This window comes from Cryptotermes secundus, unplaced genomic scaffold (genome assembly GCF_002891405.2).
Source record: "Cryptotermes secundus unplaced genomic scaffold, Csec_1.0 scaffold108, whole genome shotgun sequence".
NCBI classification, from domain to species: Eukaryota; Metazoa; Arthropoda; class Insecta; order Blattodea; family Kalotermitidae; genus Cryptotermes; species Cryptotermes secundus.
In genome coordinates this window covers 2288557-2315060 of record NW_019719358.1, presented here as the reverse complement: position 1 = coordinate 2315060, position 26504 = coordinate 2288557, and the positions used below count along the sequence as shown (strand labels likewise).

Sequence of the window (26504 nt, the reverse complement as noted above, 5' to 3'; positions counted from 1 at the left end):
GCGTTTTTTTTCGGAGACAGCCGGAAATTTCGAAGGATCATATCTCCTCGTTCTTTGGGCTCGAACAATATAAGCAGAGCTCCTGCTTCTACAGGTTTGTTTCTTGTCTTAATATTCAATATATGTTGCACGGAAACGTCGGGTCCTCTCCGAATACACGGTGCTAAACCCACACAACACAATCACTGCCTTGATAACCTCAGATTGAAATCTAACTAAATATTTATAAAATATTACGGAAATGGATGTAAATACGAATTTTTTAAGCGCTTTATAAAAGTAGGAAATGTACTGAGTTAAATATTTCTGCAACGATATCCAACTTTTTTTCAGTAAAAATATCTTAATCTCACGACTGGAGTGACTGGAATCAGTTAAGACTTGACTTTTTATTTTTCGTACGAGTACGTGAGAAAAAAAAATATTGTCTTGCCTATAAATAAAAAATCTAAATTCGATGGTCGTGGAATTATATGAACCAGACAGCGTTATAAACTGGTTACAGATAAGGAGGAATCATTATTTATAAACCATCTAATTCTCTCGGCTTACTGTTTCGTCATGACAGTTAAAATTTATCCGGACATTTCAAGAAAAAGTCAGCTAACCCCAATTCATTTTCCATGTCTGATTAGGCAGTCAAGAAATACCAAAACTTTACACCTATGTCAAATCCCGTTTGGGACTGCCTTACTCCTCTTCGGCGTTAGGAGATAACTTCGCCTTACATTCTTCAATTTGTCACCGTAGTAAATCCAGGTCCCCGTGTTTTATTCTTGTAACTAGGCAGCTTACTGCGCGGTTCCTGCAGATGGAACTCCTACACAGAACCCAAACTAACTTTTCGGTTTATCTGGAAACTTGCCCTTTCACTTTCATTACTATGGATTGACAAGAAGACGCAGACAGGAAACTCCGTTACGCACGGTGGTGTGCTTCATGCAGACTGTTAAGGAGACTGTAATGGAATCTTAGACCACAGGTACCTAGTTTAGATGCCATGGCTACATTTGGAAATATGTCATAACGATACCAGAATGACAAAACCTTCCTCTATTCATCTCTCTGGAAATAATGGAACCCGATAACTTATACATACATTAAATGAATGAAGATTTCAAGTTACATAGACTGTATTGTGGTGTATAGATCCGTTGCTGGGCAGAGACCTCAAAGCAAACAACGGGACGGCGCGGTAAACACGCCCCTACAATACAGTTATTGCACGGTAATCACGTTCCCGCGGCAACGGCTACACATACAAGGGAGGAAAAGGGAAGTGGTTTACGCGGTGCGCGCCGAGGAGTAATGAATAAGAGAACTGGGGCAACCACTTCAGTTGAGCTCTGCAAGAGAGCCCGAGAACAAAGGGCGCTATAGTTGAGTTGACAGATGACAGAGTTGTACACTGGCGGATGTGACAAGACAACCTGAAGCCCTGAAACTGAACAATCTCTACTGTTGGGGGCTGTTGCCAGAGAACGGCTGGTAAAGACATCAGGTTCGAAAAGGCTTAGGAGGTTCTGTCGTGATTCGTAAAGTGTAGATCAAAAGCGTTGTAAGTGCTTCTAGTTCTGAGTCAAAAGATCACTAAATCCAGTCATCAATTCATAACCCGTCTATAGATACACCCCTACACGTGACAGCATCTCTACTCAGCTGTAGGCCTGTTATCTCTTTCTCTCCCCCTTAAAAGACCGTCTTTGTTCATTCAAAGGGAAATCTCTTAAACTTTCTTTGTCTCTTTCTATTTTTCAAAATTGCCCATCACTCTTTTGTCTTTAATCAGAAAATATTTTGTGCTGGGGCCTTCTGACGACTACTGCCATCTGTCAGACACTGACTATGACATACACAGTCACACGTCATGCATTTTGATATATATACAGTATGTACGTATGTTGTGTAAAAGGTAAATTTGTTCCTTTGCTTAACTAATTAAGCACTATGCAATGAAGACATATGGGGGGAGTGAATGTATAGATCCACGTTTCCTTTAACTCGGCATTTGTTGGAGGTGGTGAGCTTCACGCCCCGGACCCTTCTTTTCCCCTTGGCACTACAGCCCCAGTGGGCCTAGGCCTACATCCATGAACTTCTCCGTTCACTACGTGTTTTCTTGATATTACACATTCGGTAGGACTCCCTGGGCGGGTGATCAGCTCGTCGCAAGGCCTCTACCTGTACACAAACACAGAAAAACGCACACACACAAACCAAACATCCATGCCCTGAGTGGGATTCGAACCCACGATCCCGGTTTCCAAGCGAGCGAAGAGAGTACATGCCTTAGACCGCTCGGCTACCGTGACCGGCCCCGGACGCTTTACCCACGGGGAAAGCGCCCCCAGTGCTCATTGGATAGGAGGATGGGTGAGCCCCAGAATCGGTCTGAACGACGTGAAAGAGAGAAAATTCTTGAGCCTACGGGGACTCGAACTCCGACCTCTCGGCCGTTTAGCCCGTAGCCAGTCGCTATACCGACTGCGCCATTCCGGCTACAGTATATTGTGTATAAGTCTGTACATATAAGCACACAGAATAAGTGAATTAAAATACTGGCCAACTTACGATTTGCATGCAAAACTTGAGGTGCTATAAATAAACAGTAGCTAAACTTCTGAGCTATCCCCTTCTGGCGCTAGAGCGTTAGTGTCTAGTGACTCTGTTAGATGGGATCTGAGTTTCTAAATATTGCTTAGACAAACTTCATGCTTCAGTGTATGAGCATTAGAACTTGAGATTTACTGAGGAAGTCCTATATCTAAAAACGCAATCAAAAACTTCCTCCTCCTCCTAACGTATTTAAGGGCTAGGGCACGCCAAGGAAACTGGAAACTGGCAACCGCAACGCAACCGCAATATCCGAGAACTGTTACCAGCCTTGAGTTGAACACGTGTTACTGAATGGAGCAGCGCGTTGCGTTGCCGTTTCCTCGATTTGGGCTGCTCCATTCATAACATGTGTTCAACTCAGGCTGGTAACAGTTCTCGGATATTGCGGTTGCGTTGCGGTTGCCAGTTTCCTTGGTGTTATTTCGCCCTAACAGCTGTGTACTACTTGCACAGTTCACTTAGTGCCCTCTGAGGACTTGCCACATAATTAGAAACATAAAGTTGTATCCTTCATTTGCCCATGATTATTCAACTACATATTTTATGTAGAGTGGGTTAAGAGGATTGCTGTGATTGGGAAAAATTGGGATTGATCCGGATTTTTCGGTAATCATTAGGGCAAAAAATATTTTAATGGATCTCTAGGCCAGGAATTGAAACCCATATTTACTGATTACGAACTAGGAATGTTAACCCCAGGATCTTGGCTTTCCGTGAGGTCGAATTTGCGAAAAGGAGACGATATTTTCCACACTCCTATGAAATGCATAACGGCATTTGAATTTAGGAATTTGAAAAGACACAAGCGATCGGACACTGTCCGAGATTCGAATTTCACGCAAGCTACACACCTATCAGGAGTAGTCGGGGGTGGGGGGTGGAGAATTCTCCCTACTGAATAATAACGAAAATTCGTGGAAATCGTAGTGCAGTAAATGCTAGGACTAACTTTATATTCGCTTGCCCTTAAGCTTTCTATCCTCGATTTAATGAATTGTCCACCGAAAGCAATGTGAAGTTGCCAGGCTGAAAGCAGTCCTTCGGGAATAGCACGTCCAGAATCTAGAGTCTTGTATTGAACTTGCTGAGAGAAATAGTTCCTGTGGGATATCCATTGAATCCTCCACTTTCCATCATTGCAGCAATGTGGGTGTGTTTCATTGCTGGGAAACGTCCAGTAATTGTATTTCCTGCTTTGATGTTCTAAATTGCTTCCAGAAAATGTGAACTGAGTAGTCCTCCTGCATGAGATAATGTCGTTATTGATCTGAATTAGAACGAACTGTCACTAAAATGTCCGTCCTAAATTAACGTTACAAACTTCAGACACACTGAAAGTAGGGGCTGGCAACATATGTGACTCAGTAGACTAGTTTTCGGAAGATTCATGGTTCGTATCTTGGTCAGCCGACTGTGTGTCCTGACGTATATGATAATGCTCTGGAACGGGTCCTTGTAAGTCCTTTTTTAATCAAGAATCCTGCTGAAGTAGACTGAGAACACAGATATTCATGACGGACAGAACTGTGATACACATCGCATGTAAGTTATTATGTACGACAATTTATGGCGCCGAAGCAAAAAAAAAAAAGGCGTGAGAGTGGCTCAGAAGAGTCTTCAGTGTCGAGGGCTTTTGATTAAAAGTTCCATTAAAAGTGAGTAATAGTATTAGATGAACATTTTGGGTTATTTAAAATTTTAATTAATTGTACTAGGTATTAGAAATATGTACAGTGTCTGTCTGAACGAAAGTCCTTTGCCTGCAGGTTAAACATCCATCTGATAATTGTCTGAGGATCGAAACATATTTTGGATGAAGTTTCCTAGGATCACGTGCTGTGTAACTTATATGATGACATATTTAGCACTGGATACGGATGACAGTGCGGGATGAGTCAGATAAGAAGAACTTTATTCACAATAGTCCGAACTCATTATGGAGACATTTCTGAGAACCTTTTTCGCTTAGTGGGGGGTAGAGTCCAACAGGATCCACTCTGCACAGCGGCCACTGATTGGCCTATTGTAGCCTGCCCCAGGTGATCATGATGGAGAATTTGGTGGCATGAAGATTGGCAGGGGAAACGGAAGTACTCGGAGAAAACCCGCCCCAGCGCCACTCTGTCCACCACAAATCCCACTTAACCAAACCCGGGATCCAACCCGGTCCGCCACGGTGGGAAGACAGCGACTAACCGCTTGAGTTATGGCGCGGCCTTTGAGAACCTTACTGTAATTAAACAGGGGCGCGCGATAGCGAAGTTGGTTGAGGCATTACGCTACAAGCCGGAAAGTTCGTTCGACTCCCGATTAGATTATTGGATTTTTCAGTTTACCTAATCCTTGCAGCCGCACTATGGCGTGTGGTCACCGGGTTGCAGTCAGTAAAAAATAATTTGAAAAGGTTCAGTATATTTGTAAATCGATCCAGGATCCGATATAAAGTGGCTCGCGGTCTCGCTGTGGTGGTCTTATTGAGGTGAGGTGTGAAGCAGTTGGAAAGCGGATGGCGTCCAGTTTCGTGATGGAAATGTGAATTTGTTCGAAATTTGTATGATGGTGGGAGCACGTTCCATAATTACCGCAATTTATTCTTCTTTTAACTTCATCCTAACCCATCCGTTGTTCATTCATTTTCTTTCTCTGGGTATTGGATTTCCTACCAATTTTGAAAAAAAAAAATTCTCGTATTTGAACATTTTCTCAAGAATTGGGCTTCTGTCTTGATTACTTCTTACTGAAAGCTGACTTGCCAGGAGGGGTGCGGTATAGGGTACCTGTTCGAGGATATATCCCTGTAGTAGTCCCTTCCCGAATCAATGAAACACCCTTCTCTTTTCTAATCAAACATAAAAAGTAACATTTGTTTACGTTAGCAAAAGAATGACAACTGATCTGACTCAATCTGGTAGGATTGCCATTACCTCTCCTATCTCTTAAAAGTTATGAAGCCTGGCTGTGACCAAAACAGATCTCTACTTACAAAATGATGAAAAATACGTGGACATCATGTTTTCGGTCGACAGTTGTAGAGGTCTGTGGTCAGCCAGCTCTAATATATGCCACATGGGGTTGTAGGCTCCCCCTGGAAGATGGGTCTCGATTCGATCTTACAACACATGTGTCTGCTAAAGAAATGACCCTCACTTCCTTTCTGACTAACCCTAAAAATAACATCGGTTTCCCCCAAGGCCCATTATAACAGAAGTTGCAGTTGGATAATCATTCTCCGTCTCGTTTTCTTTCATTAAAACTGACCATCTTTCTTCTGTAATTTCATGAGAGTTCGACTTTGCTCTCACCGCTACATGCGTTGTTAAATCTGCACGCGGTAGCGTAGTTGGTTGAGGCACTATGCTACAAACCGGAAGTTCGCGGGTTCAAGTTCCGACGAAGTCATTGGATATTTTTCAATTGACCTAATCCTTCCAGCCACACTGTGGCCCTGGGGTCGACTCAGCCTCTAACAGAAATGAGTACCAGGAATTAATTAAATAATTTTCCTGGGGAGTAAAGCGCGGCCAACGCTTAAGGCTGACAACCTTACCGCCATCTTTGAGCCGATTGCCTGGATAATGTGGGACCCTCAACGTATCACAACCCCATGGGCCTTCATGGCCTGTTACAGGGATAACTTTACTTTTTTTTTGTATATATATGTATATATAAGAAAAAAGTTGAAGGGTCGTTTCATAACTGACTTGATTAAAATGTATCGTGTCTTTCATTGTCGTGTTTAATTTTTTTCGCTGAATAAATTAATATCACGAGGATGTTCACAAACTCTTGTCTAGAAAACAGAGATTAACGGCCGTGGGGACTCGTTGCGCTAACCTTGCGATAGCCTCTATCCGCTAAAGTTGGTACTAACTTCACCGACAAGCGGCGGTCGCTCGATTGATCGGTATAGTTCGCTTGTGAACTAAAGGCCACGAAGGAAAGGGAGGATATTCACAGACAATAATTAAATATATGTAGCTGTTTTCATTCATTTTAGATAAGTACTTGACTTCATGATATCGCTTTGTACGGATCTAAGGGTGTCGTTTCCGCATGTTAACATAGAATCTGTGAGTAGCTTTAATGATTCCTATTTCCAAATATAATATTTCCATTTTAACACAAATACAAACCAAATTTATAAAATAAATTAATTCTTAAATATGCAGACGTATCACTAACGTGTAACAGAGACAGAAGGAACATTAATTAATTGAGATTAGGCTTATAACATTGCGCCATTCTGAAATATTACTGTTTACACATCTGATTTCTGACAATGCTCTGCCCAAGCACGATTCACAGGTCAACAGATCCTCGGTAATGCCACATACATGCGTATTAGGCAGCAGGATTTACTGGCCTGTGGCTTGCATATGCCAGATACTGTGGATTAGTTTCGTACTGGTGCGTGTACTTGTTACGACATAGACAGGCCTAAATAGTCACCCAACCTGCTTCAGTTTCACGCTCCTCTCAAGTTTACCACAAGGAAGTGATGACACCGGGAGAAGTTTTGAAACAGAACATCTCCTACTTCACAGACACCCGAAAGTCGTATTTTCCGCTCACTTCGTAATTCGTACATATAGTTTCTTTACCGGTTATGAGTTCGAGTCCTAGGAAGGGAAAGATTTTTCTCCATTTCACGTCGTCCAGACCGGTTCTGGGGCCCACCCACCCTCATATCCAATTGGTGCGGGGGCTCTTTTCTCGGGGGTAAAGCGGCTCGCGTGTGAAACTGAACACTCACCTCCAACTAGTGCCGATCTCAAGAATACTTGGATTTATATACCACTCCCCCTCTATCTTTTCATGGAGTAGTGCTCAACACTCACCTCTAAGTATTGCCGAGGTAAAGAATACTTGATATCCACTACCCTCGTATGTTTTCATGTCATAGTGCTTAATTAGTTAATGACGTCTTGCCGCTTCTCTGTGTGTTAGTTTACATATGCTCGGATTAATCTTCAAGAACATGCTACCCTTCTTTTGGTGCTTCTATTAAGGGACAACATTTGAGGAGTTCATGTGATTCCATCTGAACAACTGCTTATGGAGTCACAGAGCTTGAATTTGGCTTCTTGGGAATTGAGATATAACGTGAAAAATGTGCTGAGTAGACTTCTGCCGGTGTCTGCTTGATTTCTTGTAACGTGCGGTTCATTACTGTTCGAAATAATGCATATATGCCCAGTAGCTACAGGGTTTTGAGACCGGTTATGAATCATTGTTTTCCATAATGAACAACCGCCATATTTTCAAAGAGGACCACGATTTTCCAAGAAATGAGTTATGTAGGATCAACATTTTCTTTCATAGGAGGGTTAATGTCTGTACTCAAAACTTGGTACTTTCTTTCATAAGTATATAAAGTTGGACGAATACTTTAAGAATGTGTAATATGGAAAATTCGATATTAATTTATGTAGTCATTTCAGGTGCTTTAGTGTGATACAGTTTGGACAGAACTTTGAAATACTTAAACAGGAAACCTGATATGATATATGGTCAGCATTTGGTACTAGATTGTTTCTCTAAAATATTTGTGTTCTGGGAAATAACAGTCTGAAAAGCTTATCTACATTCATGCAGCTTATGGATAGCAGTAAGCTGGAAGCGTAGTGCAGAGTGCAGTGCAGAAATGAGTCATGTAGGATCAAAATTTTCTTTCACAGGATTGTTAATGTCTGTACTCGAAACCTGATACACATTCTCAGAGTATTCGTCCAACTTTACATACTTATGAAAGAAAGTATCAAGTTTTGAGTACGGATATTAACCCTCTTGTGAAAGAAGATTTTGATCCTACATGACTCATTTCTGCACTGAACTCTGCACTACGCTTCAAGCTTACTGTTATCCTCTTGTTTGCATGCTTCTGCCATTACTACTCACCCGTAACGCGTAACTGCCTTGAACGAATTCTGTCACTTGCTTATATAGCCGCGGAACGGGCATGGACCTTCAGTAAATACATATCACGTGATCGTTATCGAGCCAGTCTGTTGGCAGGAGACAACTAGTGAAGACGGAGAATCCTAGTACGTGAACTGTAAAATATGTAAATCATCGATGATGTTATAATTAATTGTAGTTAGGACCTGTAAGTATTCAATACATCTAATTACCAATCCAAACACGCATCTTAGTCACTGTGACACGTGACAGTATTTAAGAAGTTCCCGGCATGTATATATTGGCTTCTAGTGTCAATCTGTTTGCTATTCCCAGTCCCTTGCAAAACGAGTAGGCTTGAGGAGATCTTGTTTCCGTGCAATGTTACATGAATCTACTCTGACTGATGTTTATTTTAACGCTGTAGCCCTCTTGTGAATAAATGATGGCTGCCTTCATTGTGAATTGAGCGAAAACAGTTCTGGAACGTCGCCAGTGAGCCATCAATCTGTGTCCGTACACACTGGCCATAGTGGCCAGTCTCTCGCTCCACCGCTCCCTTCCACATATTCATTCATTACTTTCATAAGATTTTCTTCTCAAGGTCTCTTTTTTATCTTCTTTCACTTATTATTATTTTGACTGATTACGTTGTTATTTCATCGGAATCAGATTCTGTTTTGATGTTAAATTAATTTATTTAAGAGATTTTCTTACTTCTTGTATCTGTAGTATACTTGAATACCACTCTGCCATATAAGTTTGCCACATGTAGTTATTGACAGAAAACCAGCAAAAATATCAAGCATGAAAATAGAGTCGACATGAAAAATTAACAATTACGAAATAACAAAGAAAGATACTCTGTTAAAATATAAATTTCTTTCATTTTAACACAACAACATACAATTGACAAATGAAGGGTTGTGTAAGCCCAACTCGGTAGTCTATTGTGGTAGATATAATCTCCAAATTTTAAGTTATAATTTAGGTGGTACAAACGCTTTGCATTTCAATTCTCATGACCCTTACGAGCCGTGAGATTGATATAGATGCGAATCCTTAATTTTAGTAATGAAGGTGTTAATTTTATTAAGTGATTCTAGGATATGGAAGCATTTTTTGTGTTTACTGAAACGTTGCAGATATGGAACGCGTTACAATTTTTTAATTTAATACGGAAAGAAGCAGGTTTCTGTAACATTTTCCTTTGCATGGGGTCACGAGGTAAAAATAGTGAGCTAGCAAAAAAAAACATATAAGCACTTTCTCCGTGTGGCAAATGGCACACACGCAATTTCTACTTTCATTCAAATGGTCACCCAATTGCATTAGCCACTCGGCTTACTCTTCGCACGTCGCCCAAGGCTCTAATTTTAAAATCTCGAGCACTACAACGTTGTATCCCGGGTGCCAGGTGAGGTTTTACATAAAATTCACTGAAGCGGTTAATACTTACCCGAAATGGACTGCCATGAAATCTGACATCCGTGCTGGCAGAATGTGTAGTGCGTTAGCGAATTGTCGCACATGATGATAATGTTATAAAGGAGGCGTTCTTCAATAACTGCTTGACTCTTTCCATTTGGTTTCCATTCACAAGTACAGTCCACGCCAAGGAGTAATAAAATATTGTGGACGTATTTCAAAGTTGCAGTGGCTTGAAGTCACTAGAATGCGGGATGGTCATAATAAGTTATAACAAATAATAAATATGAAGAATTCCATCTTCTGGGATGTGTCGCCTTGTAGATATTGTGTAAATCAAAGTTTCGGAGGAATGTATCGCCTCCATCTTCAGGGTACAAAAATCCGTGATCAAGGAACCAGAGTGAGCAGGTGACTGCAGCTTCTAAAGTCGTGCACAGATTCGTGGAGTCAGTTGTGGTGGAAGACACAGTTGCTTGCCTCCATAAGTAGTTCCTTCGTATGGAACTCAAAACCCTCTTCTGAATGAACAAAAATATTTAGTTCTTACTGAGCTAGCTAACAGGGGCACAACTTTATACAGAACTGTCTTCCAAGGCCAAATTTTCGGAACACCTTACTGCCTCAGACTTCAGGAACGAAGAATACACCACGCGAGCATTGAGAATCAAGCACAGAACCTTATTTCTACCTGACTGTACGGCTTCACATCCCAGAAGACAGTCACGGCCGTGGGAACCTAACATCCATCAAGGTGCAGGACTAATAACAAGTTGTATTTCTAGTCATTTAATCCAGACTTTAACATTTCACTCCTGTAACACTTACCAAATCTTCAACCATCGGACTGAGAAACGTATGTACAATTACGCGTTAAAAATAATTTTGGCCTCGGTATAAATTCAGTCTTGACCGCCTCTGTGGGCCAGTTGTCAGGCTACAGATCCACAGGTCCCGGGTTTGATTCCTGGCTCTACCAGATTTTCTGAGAAGTAGTGGGTCTGGAAAGGGGTCCACTCATCCTCGTGAGGATAATTGAGGAGCTATTTGAATTGAAAAGTAGCTGCTCCGGTCTAGAAAACCGAAATTAACGGCCTTGGGGATTTGTTGCCCTGACCACGCGACACCCTCTATCCGCTAAAGTTGTCACTAACTTTGCCGACAAGGTCGGTATAGATCGCATGCAGACTAAAGCCACGGATATTGTTTTTGTCTTTTATATTAATTCAGTTTTATCGAATGGCACCAGCGAGGGCTTGGTGTAATGAGTGTGGAGAGCGAGACAGGAGCTGTGGGCCAAAGAGAAAGGGTCTACACTCTCACGATCTGTGTGTTGTTGCCATGTATAGGCGAATGAACATTTTTTTAATGAATTTGGTATGGACTGATATGAAAAATGGTGACCGGATGATAACGATGAAGAAAATTCTTCTTTATTAAAGTAACTTTTGTGATATAGCAGAAAACAGACAAAAAGTTGGGTCAGATATTTGCTCTTATGGCGTACACACGTCAGGCACACTGCAGGGTGGATTATATTCCAATCTACAACCGGTTGTGCCTTCTACATTTTCATCAATCATGTTGCCGGTTAAACGCGGGAGGAATGTAGGGGAATCCTCTCCCACGCTGTCTGCCTGCCGACCGTCCGGCCGGCTCCTGTGGTGTCTTTTTGTTTCAGCGTTCTCCACTTCTTTGTCTATCTCGCTTTCTTGTACAATTGTCTTTCCTTTCTGACAGGTCGCTAAAATTGTTTGATCGATCGTGTTTTGTGTTCGTTATCCTGAGCATCACCACAAACTACAGATTGAACGCCGCGACCAGAAGTGATTATTAACAGGGCGGTACATATTGGCTGTACCTCACGCGTTATTCTTGTCGTTGTAGGCCTGTAAGCCTACCAGTAGAAAAGGCTTCCGGTGTTGTATATCATATTTATGCACTCTTCTTTTTTAAACTTTCAATCAGCCACTAAAACTTCTTAAATGATGTTATTACTTTCTAGTGCTACTAGAATAAGTAAATTTAGGGAACAGAATACTTCTTGAGAAGCTAACAGTTGATTAGCTAGTCAAGGTATTCCCACCATTTCGTAGTACCTGAAGTATATGTTCGAAACCTCCTGAGCCAGATGAATCCAGTCCGCACCTTCCCATCCTTTTCTTTTTAATACAACACTCCCATTCCCAACGGAATCTTGCAGGTGTCCTCTTTCCTTCAGGTTTCCATATGAAGTCTTTATATTTTATTTATCTTCCCTTCCATGCTTGTTACATGCCCTGAGCATCTCATCCGTGAGTTCATCATCCTGATATTATGTGACGATACGTGAAATTTATGAAAGTCATATGCAACCTTCCCTGACCGCCTCTGTGGTCTACTGGCCAGCGTTCCTGGCTACAGTACCAGAGGTCCCGAGTTCGATTCCCGGCGCTACCAGATTTTCTGAAAAGTAGTGGGTCTGGAACGGGGTCCACTCAGCCTCATGAGTGTAACTGACGAGCTATTTAAATGGAAAATTAGCAGCTCCGGTCTGGAAAACCGGAATTAACGGCCGTCGGTATTCGTTGCGCTGACAATGCGACACCCTCTATCCGCTAAAGTTGGCACTAACTTTGCCGACAAGCGGCAGTCGCTCGACCTGTATACTTATCTTGTGGACTAAAGCCGTGGAGATTAGTATATGCAGCTTTCACTAGCCCTCCCTTACTCATTTACTAACATAATTTTATGTAGGAATAAATATTACCAAGTTAATGTGACCAGTTCTTATACTGGGAAACACAGTTCAGTAGGCATTAATCATATCTTATGCATTCAGGGAAATGCCGTTTTTAGCTTCAAACTTCCTGGACTTCCTAGAATATAATTCCTTTGGAGGAACTAGGCCTAATAGTCTCTCAGCTTGTCAAGAAACTCTTCGTCTTTCATGGAACTCCAATGTTCATTGCCGCGTTCTGAATAGCCCACAGCTGGTTCCTATCCTGAGTGTATGTATCCAGTTCGTAAATTCACATACTCTTTGAGTTTCACAGTAGTAGTACTCACCCATCTACTCTTATGTCTCCCATTTGGTCTTATCTCTTCGTGTGTTTCCAATTTATGTTTCGTATGGACTTTATGTATCCTCTGCGCCCGTTACACTCTCCTTCAATATCCTTCCATATTGCCACCGTAATCAGGTTTGATGAAGCATATAAATTATATGAGCTCCTCGTTATGCAAGTGTCTACCCCTAAGAACAATAGACCACTGTAGGTCGCGGTGCAAGGGCCGAGAAGGCCCACCCCTTATACATTGAAGTTCCTACACCTCTCAGTGCTCTTCCTTCTCAGTTCGAAACAGTCTTGTCATCACCGTCTCTTCAAACCCCTTCAATACAGACTTGCTATGAGGTCTTGTGGGTTCAGGCACTGTGTTTGTGGTTATCAACTGCTCCCATCTTTAGTTACTCTCAATTTTATACGAGTATATTAAGTACAATTTTGGGAACTGAGAGTCAACGTTCAAAAACAATATACGAGTATTCAGATTCTTGGACCCTCCTGTGCTAAGCACTTTCAAGGGTCATCTCATGCAACAAAATCTTGTAAGCGTTAGGGAGAGATCATAATATTTTTAACTGATGAAAAAATATTGCCCGACAGAAAACTGATATTCCTGCCTAGAGTGATTTGCCATACAAAATATTTGCTGTAGAAGAACAAACTTTTTATTTCAGATGACATATGCTTCATTTCTATCTCTCGAACTCTTACGAAATTTCTGTTATTGTACGTATATTTCAAGACCTTACTAACACTGTATCTAGATCTTCTCGTCAAACGTGTGGGTTATCTGGCTAGAAGACCTTCTCAATGATGTGTAACTACACGGAGAACAATTAATGAATTGTACCCGTCACAAGCCTTCAAATTTTAAACCATTTACTTATTACTCAGATTGTTACTATGGAGTAGATTGTAAATTCTTTTTTTTCCCCTTGCAACTACAGCCCCAATGGGCCTAGGCCTACGTCCATGAACTCCTTTCACTTCGGTTTTTCTAGATCTTAGATCTTACACATTTGGTAGGACTCCTTGGGCGGGTGATCAGCTCGTCGCAAGGCCTCTACCTGTAGACAAACACAGAAAAACGCACACAAACATCCATGCCCTGAGTGGGATTCGAACCCACGATCCCGGTTTCCAAGCAAGCGAAGACAGTACATGCCTTAGACCGCTCGGCTACCGTGACCGGCAGATTGTAAATTATCAATAAATAAATAAAAAAAAAGATTAGACTCCATTTCGGCAGGGTAATTCTATATTATTGTCGGGGTTTCCGTGTCCCATAATGGAAACAGAGGCAATACTTTAGAATAATTCTGTATTATATAATGAGCAGTTTAATAATTAGCAGCCAAACTAATAATCAGTATTATAACACAATGTTCATGCCAGAATTTTAATGAGTGTGAGAATGTACATGTCGTTACTCTCGTTGGAAAACAAGACAAATTACAATGAGGTTATTTTGCTGTGTCGTAATGGAATACAACTGTGATTCGTTTAGGCCTGTATGTAAAAGCTTAAGACAAACTATTTTGTGAACACTGTCTATATATACTGTACGCGATAAACGTAACCAGGATTCCAGTACAACAAAATTATTTGTAAGAAGAGGTCTCAAAATAGAATATAATGAAAAGAGGAAGAAAAATAAAGAGATGAAGAAAGAATTAAAAAAGGTACAGAAGAAATTAAAAAATAGCATACTCTTCACTTCAAGGACTCTTATCTAGAGGCTACAGACATAAATCTCCATCTTAGTGATATATTAAAAAGTGGAATCTGAGCAGGAACAAAGATTATGAGTTAAATGTGATGAAACCTACTGAGTTCGGAACCTCAAAATTAATTATTTTGAACGCCAGAAATATCTATCTACGGTCAGAATAAAAACAAGAAGACGAAAAATAAGTCTTTGCTTTGACTTTTGGTTTATTTTCATTGCCCCTCAGTTTCTCTGGAGTGCCATTTGAACTTCTGTAATTGGCAACTATGGAACACCGCCAAAATCAGGCCCCAGCATCCCATCTACATTAATGAAGACGGTGAAAGTTGTTTCTCCGCGTTGCGCGTCGTAACTTTAAATATTGTGACATGACGCCCAGAATCGAGTCTTTCAATCACATATATACAACAGAAGCGCCCATTGCTGGGCAAAACGTGTCTCAAACAACTGCCATGCCCACAGCAAAACACTGGCGAGTTCGGCGCTGTCTAACACACCCCGTACCAACGCGACGTACGGACCGTACAGGCAGCCTGCGAGCTAGCAACGAGAAGGGCCTGCGAAGACGGGAACGCCGATGAGTGAGTTTATGAAGAGCGAGCATGCAACCTAGCAATGAATTCTGTGACTACTCGAGCAAGAAATTCTAACGGACAATGGAACCCTGTGAATACTATCAGGCTGTTAGCATGTTTAAGTAAGAAGACCTCCATTTGTAGCCATTAAGGCGTGACACAATTATTTACCTATCTATCGCGTTTAAGTACACCGCCTCTCGTGCTTTGCAGGCACCCGAAATGGGTGTTCGAACAGTCCATTCACATCGATGTATAATTAGGAGCATAATTTATTCTACAGCGAGTTCACAATTAGTTTCGATGTACATGAAATATGTTACTGATTCGTTACGCCAGCACCATACATGCAGTTTGTACCAACTGTTGCATATTCTCGACATCTGAGACCTGATGGGATTGCAAGACACTCAGCTGCACTGTATCCACTACAAAAGTTTATTTCATTTGAAGACAGTGATCAGAACGACTGAATTATGAATAGAGCATGGAATGGAGCCAAAACAAAGGAAATTATTAGAGTATTATGTTATTCTCCAGAGATTCTCGAAAAGGTGGGCATTTTAATCTGGAATTGACCAGAAACTGAACTATGCTCTGAATATTTTGACTGAATTTTGAACAGAAACGCAACTGATCAATAGTATATTATGAACAGAAGGTGTAATTTAGTGGTGAGTGTCTTAATTTTCCATACTTAATTCCCTTGCCAGTTGCTAGTTGAAACATATGCTCAGAACAAAGTACGTTTTCTCAGAGGCCGGATTATCTTAGTAACATGGCTAGGGTATGAGCTCTGCGATCGGGGTTCAATTCCTTTCGGAAATATTGACTTTCCATCTTCAGCACTTCGTCCACTGGGGCCAACTCAGCCTCTTATCGAATTGATATCGGGGGGTGCATTTCTAACGGGTAAAGTGGATCTGGCGTGAAGCTGACCACTTACCTCATATAGTTCAGAGGTTAAAAATACGCTGGGCTTTACTCTCGCATGTTTTCATGACGTAATAATTAATAATTAGAGGCACATCTGCGTCTTTCACATCTGAACGGTTCCAAGAATATCCCTACGGTTAAGGTAAACTTCTCCCTATGTTTAACTAATTAAGCAATACGTCATGAAGACGTATGGAGGACTGAATGTAAAGTCTTTCTCGGGTCCGAGTCCTTTGGGACTCCTGACTATATTTTACTGTCTCAGATTTGAAACTTCCCTTTCCGTCGCCTCCTACGACTCGCAGGGTCCGGTGGAGGTGTTCGACCCCGCCTCCACACGGATATATAGATATTAGTCAAAGTCACATTGCGACTGACAGTCGGTCAGCCAGTCAGTCTTGGTGTCGAGTCCAATCTGGGGCTTATGAACATATATTTATTACTGTTTGACAGTTACGGTCTTGTTATGACTGTTCTCTCCAACTGACTCCCATTATATAGCCTCGGATCGGACCCCATAGGAAACACCGCTCTTGTATTATTTTCCGCGTGTATGTTGCGGGTGTTGCCGTCGCAATATATATATATATTTTTTTTTGACAGATTCTTATAATAGCCCAGAAATAGGAAAGGAACTTGGGAAGGCAGATATCAGTGTCACATAGCAAAACACTATCGACATTAACAAAGAATATTGGAAAGGGAGCCTCTGTGAATATTAACCAAAGAGTAGAAGTTTCCCGGTACGGGTGATGAAGAGACGGAGCGGTTTCAATTCTTGTAACCGCAACAAAACAAGAGATTATTCGGCATGAGTTCGATATTGGTGATGTCACAGTGTAGTGTAGTTATCCCGTCGTCACCTTCACATTATCCTGTCGATTAGCATAATTACTGCAATAGACTGGAATGGTCCCCTAATGGCATTATCATTCACACAGTATCAAAGCGAGACAATTAACGGCTATTACGTTGAGCCTGGCATTAGCAATAGCTATCGCGGCAACCAGAAGCTAAGCAAATATATAAGTATCTGAATCTTCCTTTCGTGCCAGAAGTTAATCTTTTTCGTATCACGACAACCTTCTCATATTCTAATTCCCAATATCCGCCCACTCTTCAGAACAATTTAATTAATTTTTTTAAGAAAATATTAATTAGTATTTAGTCCATATCTCAGTAAATTCATGTCATATTTTGCGGAAAATTTATTACGTGAGTTGCAAACTGCAGTAATATACACTGAAATGCATAAAACATTCAGAGAAACGTAAATATAAAAATTGCCGAATAAGTAAGATAAGTAAAATATAATTATCTTAATTCAATTCAGTTCAGTTCTTTACTAATTATATGCAGGGTCAACAGCCACAAGGCCAGTTACAGACACAGCACGGTGTAGATACAGGTAATTATATCACGGACAAACACAACATAAAGTCAGAGACAAATTACAGTCTAGCAAGCAGTGAAGGAAAAACATATTAATGCAGAAAAGTAAACAGACAAATAAAATAATAATAATAATAATAATTTCACTAAACAGATCGAAGTTATTATTGAGAATTGAGAAATGTAAAATATAAACATTTAGATATAATAATTATTATTCTGGGTAATAATAATATAATTAAGAGTGAGGATATTAATTGTATTTGTTGCTATTAACTTCAGAGTAGTAAAGCTTTATAAATTCTTCAGTATTATGACACTTCGATATGTCACGTATAAAAGTACGTTGCACATTACAATTCAAGGTAAGGAAATCGTGTAGCATTAATCAGCCTTATGCCACAACTTTTTTTTCCCCTTGGCACTACAGCCCCAGTGGGCCTAGGCCTACATCCATGAACTTCTCCGTTCACTTCGGTGTTTCTAGATCTTACACATACGGTAGGACTCCCTGGGCGAGTGATCAGCTCATCGCAAGGCCTCTACCTGTAGACAAACACAGAAAAACGCACACAAACATCCATGCCCTGAGTGGGATTCGAACCCACGATCCCGGCTTCCGAGCGAGCGAAGACAGTGCATGCCTTAGACCGCTCGGCTACCGTGACGGGCGATATAGAATTTTATGGAATGAAGACTGGCAGAGGAAACCGAAGTACTTGGAGTAAACCCGCCCCAGTGCCACTTTGTCCACCATAAATCCCACTTGATCAGACCCGTGATCGAACCCGGGCCACCGCGGTGGGAAGCCTGCGACTAACCGCTTGAGGTATGGTGCGGCCCTTCAGGTAGTTTACGTTAGATAATATTTTGGAAACACAAGTTTGGAAATTCCTTCCACGCGAAGTACATAATCCAATTTGCGAAGCATGAGCTGAGTGCAAGCAACGAACCCTTACCTGCCAGTCGCCTGTAAATAACCGTTGCACTGGAATCCGTTGCATTCTTGTCTAATAGTTGTGAACTCCGCTACTGGTAGTTTAATTGCAATTAGCGAGTCTGCAGTTTCTCAGCAAGATGGCGGAAAGGAGAGATTCCACACGTTATCAGGAGTCACAAGGTGATTCAGCAATACATATAGTCAGCCAGTTAAAATCTTCTGTACTTCAAAGTCCTGACAGTTGTGGTTATGAAGAGGTTAGCGACGCCTCGGAAGAACAGAGCTGCCTCCTTCATGCTGGGGTCTTCTACTCATGTTCTTATACCTTGAATACGGAAGTGTCATTCCCTTCCGAAACGTTGGTTGACTTTCAACGGACTACACGGCGTTATATAAAGTTCTGTTTCAGAATGTTACACTCTCCCATACTCCATTTGCTTTTCATTTAAATAAAGCTTCTTTTGTCATTAGTTGGGTTTGACCATAATTCATCGTTGTCATGTAGTTACCATTCACGTTTTGTACCCTTGAGGTCACGTGTTCGTATCTGGACCCTACAACAAACTCTTCTGTCTGAGCATTACTGTAGTCTTCGTCAGTGTCTGTAGGCAACTTATAGGACAGCAAAAAAAAAAAAAACTCCGTGGTTTCAGTCCGCAAGCGAACTATACCGACCGAGTGGCTGCCGCTTGTCGGCGAAGTTAGTGCCAACTTTAGCGGATAGAGGGTGTCGCGTGGTCAGCGCAACGGATCCCCACGGCCGTTAATCTCGGTTTTCTAGACCGGAGTCGCTATTTCCTTGAAATAGCTCCGCAATTATCCTCACTCTTCGTACGCTCAAAATCGCCCAAATCGTAATGATCTCGAAACCAGGCAAAACTCCAATCGACGTCACGTTCTACCGACCAACAGGCCTTCTAAGCATAATTTCAAAAGTCCTCGGAAATCTAACACTCAACAAAATAAACCAAAATCAAACCCCCAAACATGGAAACCAAACCATTAGTTTGGTTTTCGACGAGCCCACTCAACCATCCAACAAAGTCATCGCATAGCAAATACCATAACTAACTCACTAAATAACAAACAATACTGCACAGCAGCATTTCTAGATATAGCTCAGGCTTTTGATAAAGTCTGGCATCCTGGCTTACTTTACAAAATAAAAAGAATCTTCCCAACAAATTATTACAACCTACTTAAGTTATATTTAAGCGAAAGATTTTTCGAAGTCAAAATAAATGACGAAATATCAAACCGCCTACCAATCCACTCAGGGGTGCCCCAAGGAAGCTTACTAAGCTTCTACAGTACTACACTCTCTACATACATGATCTACTCACAACAACAAAAAATCGACAATAGCGACTTTTGCAGATGACACCGCTATCTTCACTAGCCGCGGCAATCCAACCACAGCCTCCTCTCATCTACAGGATCATCTGATCCTCATAGAAGCATGGTTAAACAAATGGAAAATCAAGGTAAACGAATTAAAGTCCACACAAACAACTTTCATCCTCCGAAAAGGCACTTGCCCCCCCCCAGTGCAAATAAATCACATCAACATACAACCAAAAGAACAAGTCAGATACCTAGGAATAACATACTAAACTGGAGACAACACATAATCAAGAAAAGGAAACAGATGAACCAAAAAACCAAAGAACCCAACTGGCTCATAGGAAGAAAATCCCACCTCTCCATTGGAAACAAATTACTATTCTACAAAACAGTCATCAAGTCTATATGGAAATACGGAACACAACTCTGGGGCTGCACCAACATCGCCATTATACAGCGTGCCCAGTCCAAAATACTCCGAACCATCACGAACGCACCATGGTATGTACCCAACCACACCCTACATACAGATCTAAAAACTCCTTACGCAACACAAGTCATCCGAGAAAACAGCACCAACACTTCAACAGCACTTCAACAAACTATAAAATCACTCCAACTCACTTCTTTAACCACTACTTCAACCTCACCAAAATCGAAGACTCAAAAGAATTTGGCCACCAGATCTAAGGAACCGAGGAAAACACAACTGGATGTTTATTCCGCTCACGCCATGAAGAGTGTACAATAAATGGTTAGTAAACTGTACACCAATCAGCACATTGACTTACAGATTGTACAGTCTGATTGTCAGTAAAGGAGAAGAAGAAAAATTTATCCTGACGAGGCTGAGTGGACCCCGTTGCAGATCCACTATTTCTCAGAAAATTTGATAGCGTCGGGAATCGAACCCGGGACCTCTGGATTTTTAGTAAAAAAACCTCTGACCACTAGACCACAGAGGACAGCAACCGAAAATAAAATCGGGCTATGACTTAATTCGTTCGCATTTTGTATAATTCCTGATTTACACACTTATCCTACAATTCGATGCTACATAATTTATGATGCTGATAATATGTTGATAAAAATATGAAGAACCAACCAACATTGTTACACTCTGCTTTACCCAGAACCATGTATTACACCCAATGTATGGCTTGAAGTACCAAATGGCTTAAGTGTTTCTTCTTTCCTTCATTCGTGTAACAAATCAGATCCTGTAATCCAGTTTGATTTTATCACTGCAATGAGAGGCTAAGAATAAGTGACTCCATAGAGCACAGTATCCCTCAACAGGAGTTAAGAGTCGATTTCAAGATATTTGCCACCTTTACGACATCCGAAGGTCTATTATCGTGTTCGCAGGAGCCCAGTAATGGTTACTACGCTGATATAAACGAACCTGATCGATACTCTAATCTCCATTGCTTTTTCTTTGGCGCTACAGCCCTAATTTGGACCTTGGCCTACCTCCATGAAACACTCCGTTTCGCTTCGGTTTACTAGATCTTAAGATATTCGGGTAGGACTTCTTGGGCGTGTGATCAGCTCGTCGCAAGGCCTCTACCTGTACAAAAACACACACAAACACTAAACATCCATGCTTTGTGTGGGATTCGAACCCACGATCCCGACTTCCGAGAGAGCGAAGACAGTACATGACTTAGACCGCTCGGCTACCGTGACGAGCCCTCCACTATTTTACCTTCATTTAAACTATCCTCCCATCTGTGCTATTCTGCTGAGTGCTTCCTTCAGTTTTCCAGCCAAAGATTTCTTAAATAAAAGCCATACGCTCACCGTTAAGTCAGTTTATCTGTTCCTGTGATCATGCGTTAACCACAGTACAACTACTGTTCGCCATTGTACTTTTCAAAGCATCTTCAAGGTTTGTGTCTTCAATAATTTGATGTAACATGGCGCTAATTACTTCGAGTGATCCTTCACAATTAACTTTATATTTCGTTAAGAATCAAAGTTTTAGAATGGTCGACATTTATGAAATTATATGCAACACCCCTTCTTTATTCAGTAAGGGTTTATTAAAGATAGGCAGCGGCACACGCACAGAGAGCCTACACAGAACAATACCTGAACAGCGATAAAACAAGAAGTGGCCGCTGCATTACTATAGATATAGGGCGAGTACCCCGAGAAATTTTAATTTTTAAAATTTGGAAAAAGAAAAAGAACGGAAAATTTAAAGACATTTTAATTTGAATTGAAGTTTAAAAAGTGCCAATTTTGGAATTCAAATTGACGTGTGTAGGTTAACAAAGATTTTATACATACATGCAATTGGAAAGACTGGTGTTTTAAATTTTAAACTACGGGCAGTGTAGCAGCTACGTAAGAATATACACCTGATGATGGCCATTTAGGGCCGAAACATGTAGTGTAGAGGAAGGAAAGAAGAAAGAACTACAATTAAATTGTTGCACTTAAGACGGAGTTTGTCTCATATCTCATATATTTATATATCTGTTGAATCATGTCCGTGCGTGTGTGTGTCCCAGTAACTTTCGAACGAACTGAGTGATTCATGAAATTCGGTGCGAATACAATGGTGCTGGAACCCTCCCCAACTTTGTTCCTTTAAATTTCCTGTCATCACTCACTCAGGCTGAGTTGGGAAGAGCAGTATACGTAGATGTATGACATGTGTTGGTGCACAAATGATTGTAATCGTTGCGACTGTAAGGAGGACACTAGTGACACCTGTAGTTGGCTAGGGAAGACTACGTTACGCAAGTGGAAACGCTTCGTCAGCATTGCAGTAAATCGTGAAAATGAAAGTTCGTTTTTGCAGAAAAAGAACCTTTGTCATTTGGCACGTGTTTACCAGAATAACGCTCGTTTTACGTTAACTCCATTTAGAGCATTACCGTTTAGTTAAAAAGACTTTACAGAAAATTGGAAAAGTAACTTAAATTATATACACGTTTATATAAATTTAAATTTTTTATAAGATTTTAAAGTTTACATGGCGGTAAGGAGTCTGAATGATGATACCTGCGGCATGGCTGGTGATTACCGACGTTTCGGAGGAATATACTGACGCTGATCAGTCTTGGCACTTATTTATTTGGATGATTATAAATGACCATGAACTTTATTTCTAATTTATTCTCTGTAATTTTTAATTTCGAAATCTTATGTTTCGATATTACTGGAACTTTATTGTGTTCTACAATACCGTATTTCATTGTCTGGGACGTGCAATACGGTGTTTATTTTGAAATTTATAGATTCTGGCAGGGCCAAGGAGTCCGGAGTTCTAACATCTACGAGCAGTCATTAATTTATCTCGGGTACAGGAAACCGGACGCGCCTACAAAAATCAGTGAAAAGGACAGGTCAGAACTCGTTACAATTGCCTGAGAATGAGGGCCATTATGACTGAGTTGCCTCCTTCAAACTTCCTTGCGGGAGATGGAATGACATTTATATGTCCGCACCATGGAGAATTCGAATTTTTCGAATTCCCAGCGTGGGTTGTGCAAGCCATTCCACGAGAAGTCTTTCCCCATATTCTGAAGTATACGGACGTGAGCCTTGCACGCTCCGAGACCCAGTTCACAGATCAAGTAATATATTGTAGTTGTAAGCATTAACGTACAATGAATTAACAGTGTGGTTTGGAGAACAGTAAGTGAATAATCGTCAAGTTGGATCAACTCCCAGAATACCACTACCTGAGTCTCATGCAAACCGACCCAGCTAGTTTCCCATACCTATACCGACCTGAGGGCAACTTCTAGTGATCATCATACACTCTCCTAAAGGCGTGCTCGTGTGACTCGCTATGCTCGCGTGTAATGTGGACGGCATGACAAGTCACGAGACAAGCAAATTTTAAATTATTAATTTAATTGGCTATAGCCAATAAATTAAAATACGACTACAGCCTATACACACTACGAGTAAATATACGGATCCTCACGCGTCGAAGCCTGGCGAGCAACTGAAGTAGTGTGGACGAAGATTTACGAACACAAGTAAAACCCAAACGGTCTCCCGACGAGCACAAGCCTGGCGAGCACGAGCACGAGTAATGTGGACGCGCCTTAAGGTAGAAACAGGTGTAGCAGGGATGGCACCATTCCGACTGAGCTGATATAACAAAGGCGAGTTGGAAAGGAGCGGTGTTAATACTGCCTCCTTTTTCACGGTAGAATTATTTATTCTATCTACAGTGATTATTGTGTGAAAACAAACTATAATATGAAATTATGTCTTTCATTTTACAAGGTTCTTATATGGTTCTCTAAGAACATACAATAAATATTAGTCATTGGTCTGCAATATGATTTTTTTTCTGTGGCGCTACAGCCCCAATTTGGGCCTAGGCCTACCTTCATGAAACTCTCCGTTTCACTTCGGTTTACTAGATCTTACACATACGGTAGGACTCCTTGGGCGAGTGATCAGCTCATCGCAAGGCCTCTACCTGTAGACAAACACAGAAAAACGCACACAAACATCCATGCCCTGAGTGGGATTCGAACCCACGATCCCGGCTTCCGAGCGAGCGAAGACAGTGCATGCCTTAGACCGCTCGGCTACCGTGACCGTCACAATATGATATATTTAGCGTAATTAGCGTTGAAACATGAACACCAGTGATCTGTACAAAAGCGCACACGTTGACCCTGAAAAGTGTGTGTAATTTATTTTCTTGTTATATGGAGTTCGAAAGAGATTTGTAGAACTGCAAGATAGTCCTGATATGTCGAGTGAAGTACACACAGTCCAGCCCCTCCATCAGCTCTATTCAGAGGAGTGTTTGAAAGAGCTATGGACTTGGTCGTTCTGAATAGGAAGCATAAATAAAGTGCATTGAGTCACAGTTCTTCTCCGTATTAGACGCGATAGCGTATGCTGGGGACATCAACATCTGTTGTGTAGGAATGCAGAACATGTACGCGAATCCCAAAGAAACTGTGACATGAAACATTTTTAAAAGGACACAGAGAGGACCCAAGCCTCGATTTGTCTCTTGCCGTGGGCGGAGGAGGGGGAAACATGCTATCGCCCTCCGCCCACTCTGTTCTCCTGCTGCTTGGAGCTGTCTACTCTTGAGGAACTGCCGCCACTTAGGGAGTAATGAGATTGGACAGGGGTGCACAGCTCTCTGAGTCACTCTCACCCTAACAGCTAGACTCATAGAGGCACTAATTAATCGGATAAATTAACATCAGACACAGGGGCGACATGCATTCCTCCTTGTCACAGTCACCAGAAGCACTGAGATATGACTAACGTCATGAAGAGGAATCTTTCTTGCTAATCTGAGAGCTCCTTAGCTGTTCAGCCTGGCAGTTATGTAACCCGAAATTCCATTACCGCCTCTGCAAACTTTCGTGACGGGAACAAATCCTGAGCCAGCAGAATCCAGTTGACCCTCACTTATTATTTAAATATCGTCCTTACCTCTAAAAATCAGTCTCCTAAATCGTCTCTTTCCTTCGGGGTTTCCGACTCAAATGTTGCTTGTATTCGTATTTCCTCTCTGCATGCTGTATGTCCCAGTCATCCTAACAAAACACAAAAACGTGGAAATTTGTATTATTTGAATAATAATAATATCACGTATCCTGGTAACGCGACAAGAAATTAATGGATTCTAGAACACACGAAGCTATTTTTTTGGATAAGTTGTTTACAATTATAATTACAGTCACTCAGAAATAGCGTCTTTCAGACGATGCGACCTCGCTAGTCCGTCGATTTCTAGTTCTTGGCTGATCTGATTTCTTCTGCTCTGACCTGTTCTCAATTCCTTTCTGTCCTCCTCTGATCTCTTATCTTCTATAGTAGGACGGACTAGAAGACAAACTCTTCAAGGGTTTATTTTCCCATGTTAGCTAGTATATCGGTAGCTGGTATATTCGTTGCCGCGGGGACGTGTTTTCATTTTATGGAACACGTTGATTTCATCTCTAGCGTATTGGTTGTTGCTGGAACAATGCTAATTGTGCCGTTGCCAGCAATGGACGTCTCTTATTTTTAGGCTTCAATATTCCGACTTTTTAAGCAGTGTTTACCTAGCGTTGTTCAGGAATGGTCTATTCTAGCTTGTTGTTCCGGCCACCTTTTAGCAAGCCGTTGACTAACAATGGAAGTCCGCTCTGACTCAAGATATTCCGGATTTTAGGCGGCACGCCACAGCGCTAATAATTCAATTCAATTCAATTCAATTCAATTCATGTTTATTTACGTGCAATAACTTAACAGCCCAGCGGCCAATTACAAAGTTAGCACGAGTATATAAGGTACAAAATAATTAAAACAAAATACAAATACGACAAATAAATCTGTGAACATAGATCTAAAGAAGACTGAAATATATACATACATTTATGAAATATTACGAATGTTGCTAATACTGTTAGTAACTAAATACTAAGATAAGACACCAGTGAGTGATAGCATAAAATTAATAAAATTAATAACCAGTCAATAAATTAAAACCAATTACATAAGAATAATTAAAGCTAGCCGAGGTAACACATATTTGTAGTGAATGAAAACACTAATCAAGTAACACCGTAAAAGGTTTGGTACATGCTTGTAAAATATGATTCAGAGAAACC

General features: G+C 41.1%; 1 protein-coding gene and 1 long non-coding RNA gene across 3 annotated transcripts in view; one reads left to right on the top strand and one right to left on the bottom strand.

The window, feature by feature from the left end:
* Nucleotides 1–26504, top strand: part of LOC111864508 — a 459338-nt gene that overhangs the window by 385034 nt on the left and 47800 nt on the right. The window lies entirely within an intron of this gene.
* LOC111864515 overlaps nucleotides 1–26504 on the bottom strand; it is a 96285-nt gene that overhangs the window by 66333 nt on the left and 3448 nt on the right. The window contains exon 2 of the long non-coding RNA XR_002842813.2: nucleotides 25342–25445. This is a non-coding gene — a long non-coding RNA (uncharacterized LOC111864515). The remainder of the gene's footprint in view (nucleotides 1–25341; nucleotides 25446–26504) is intronic.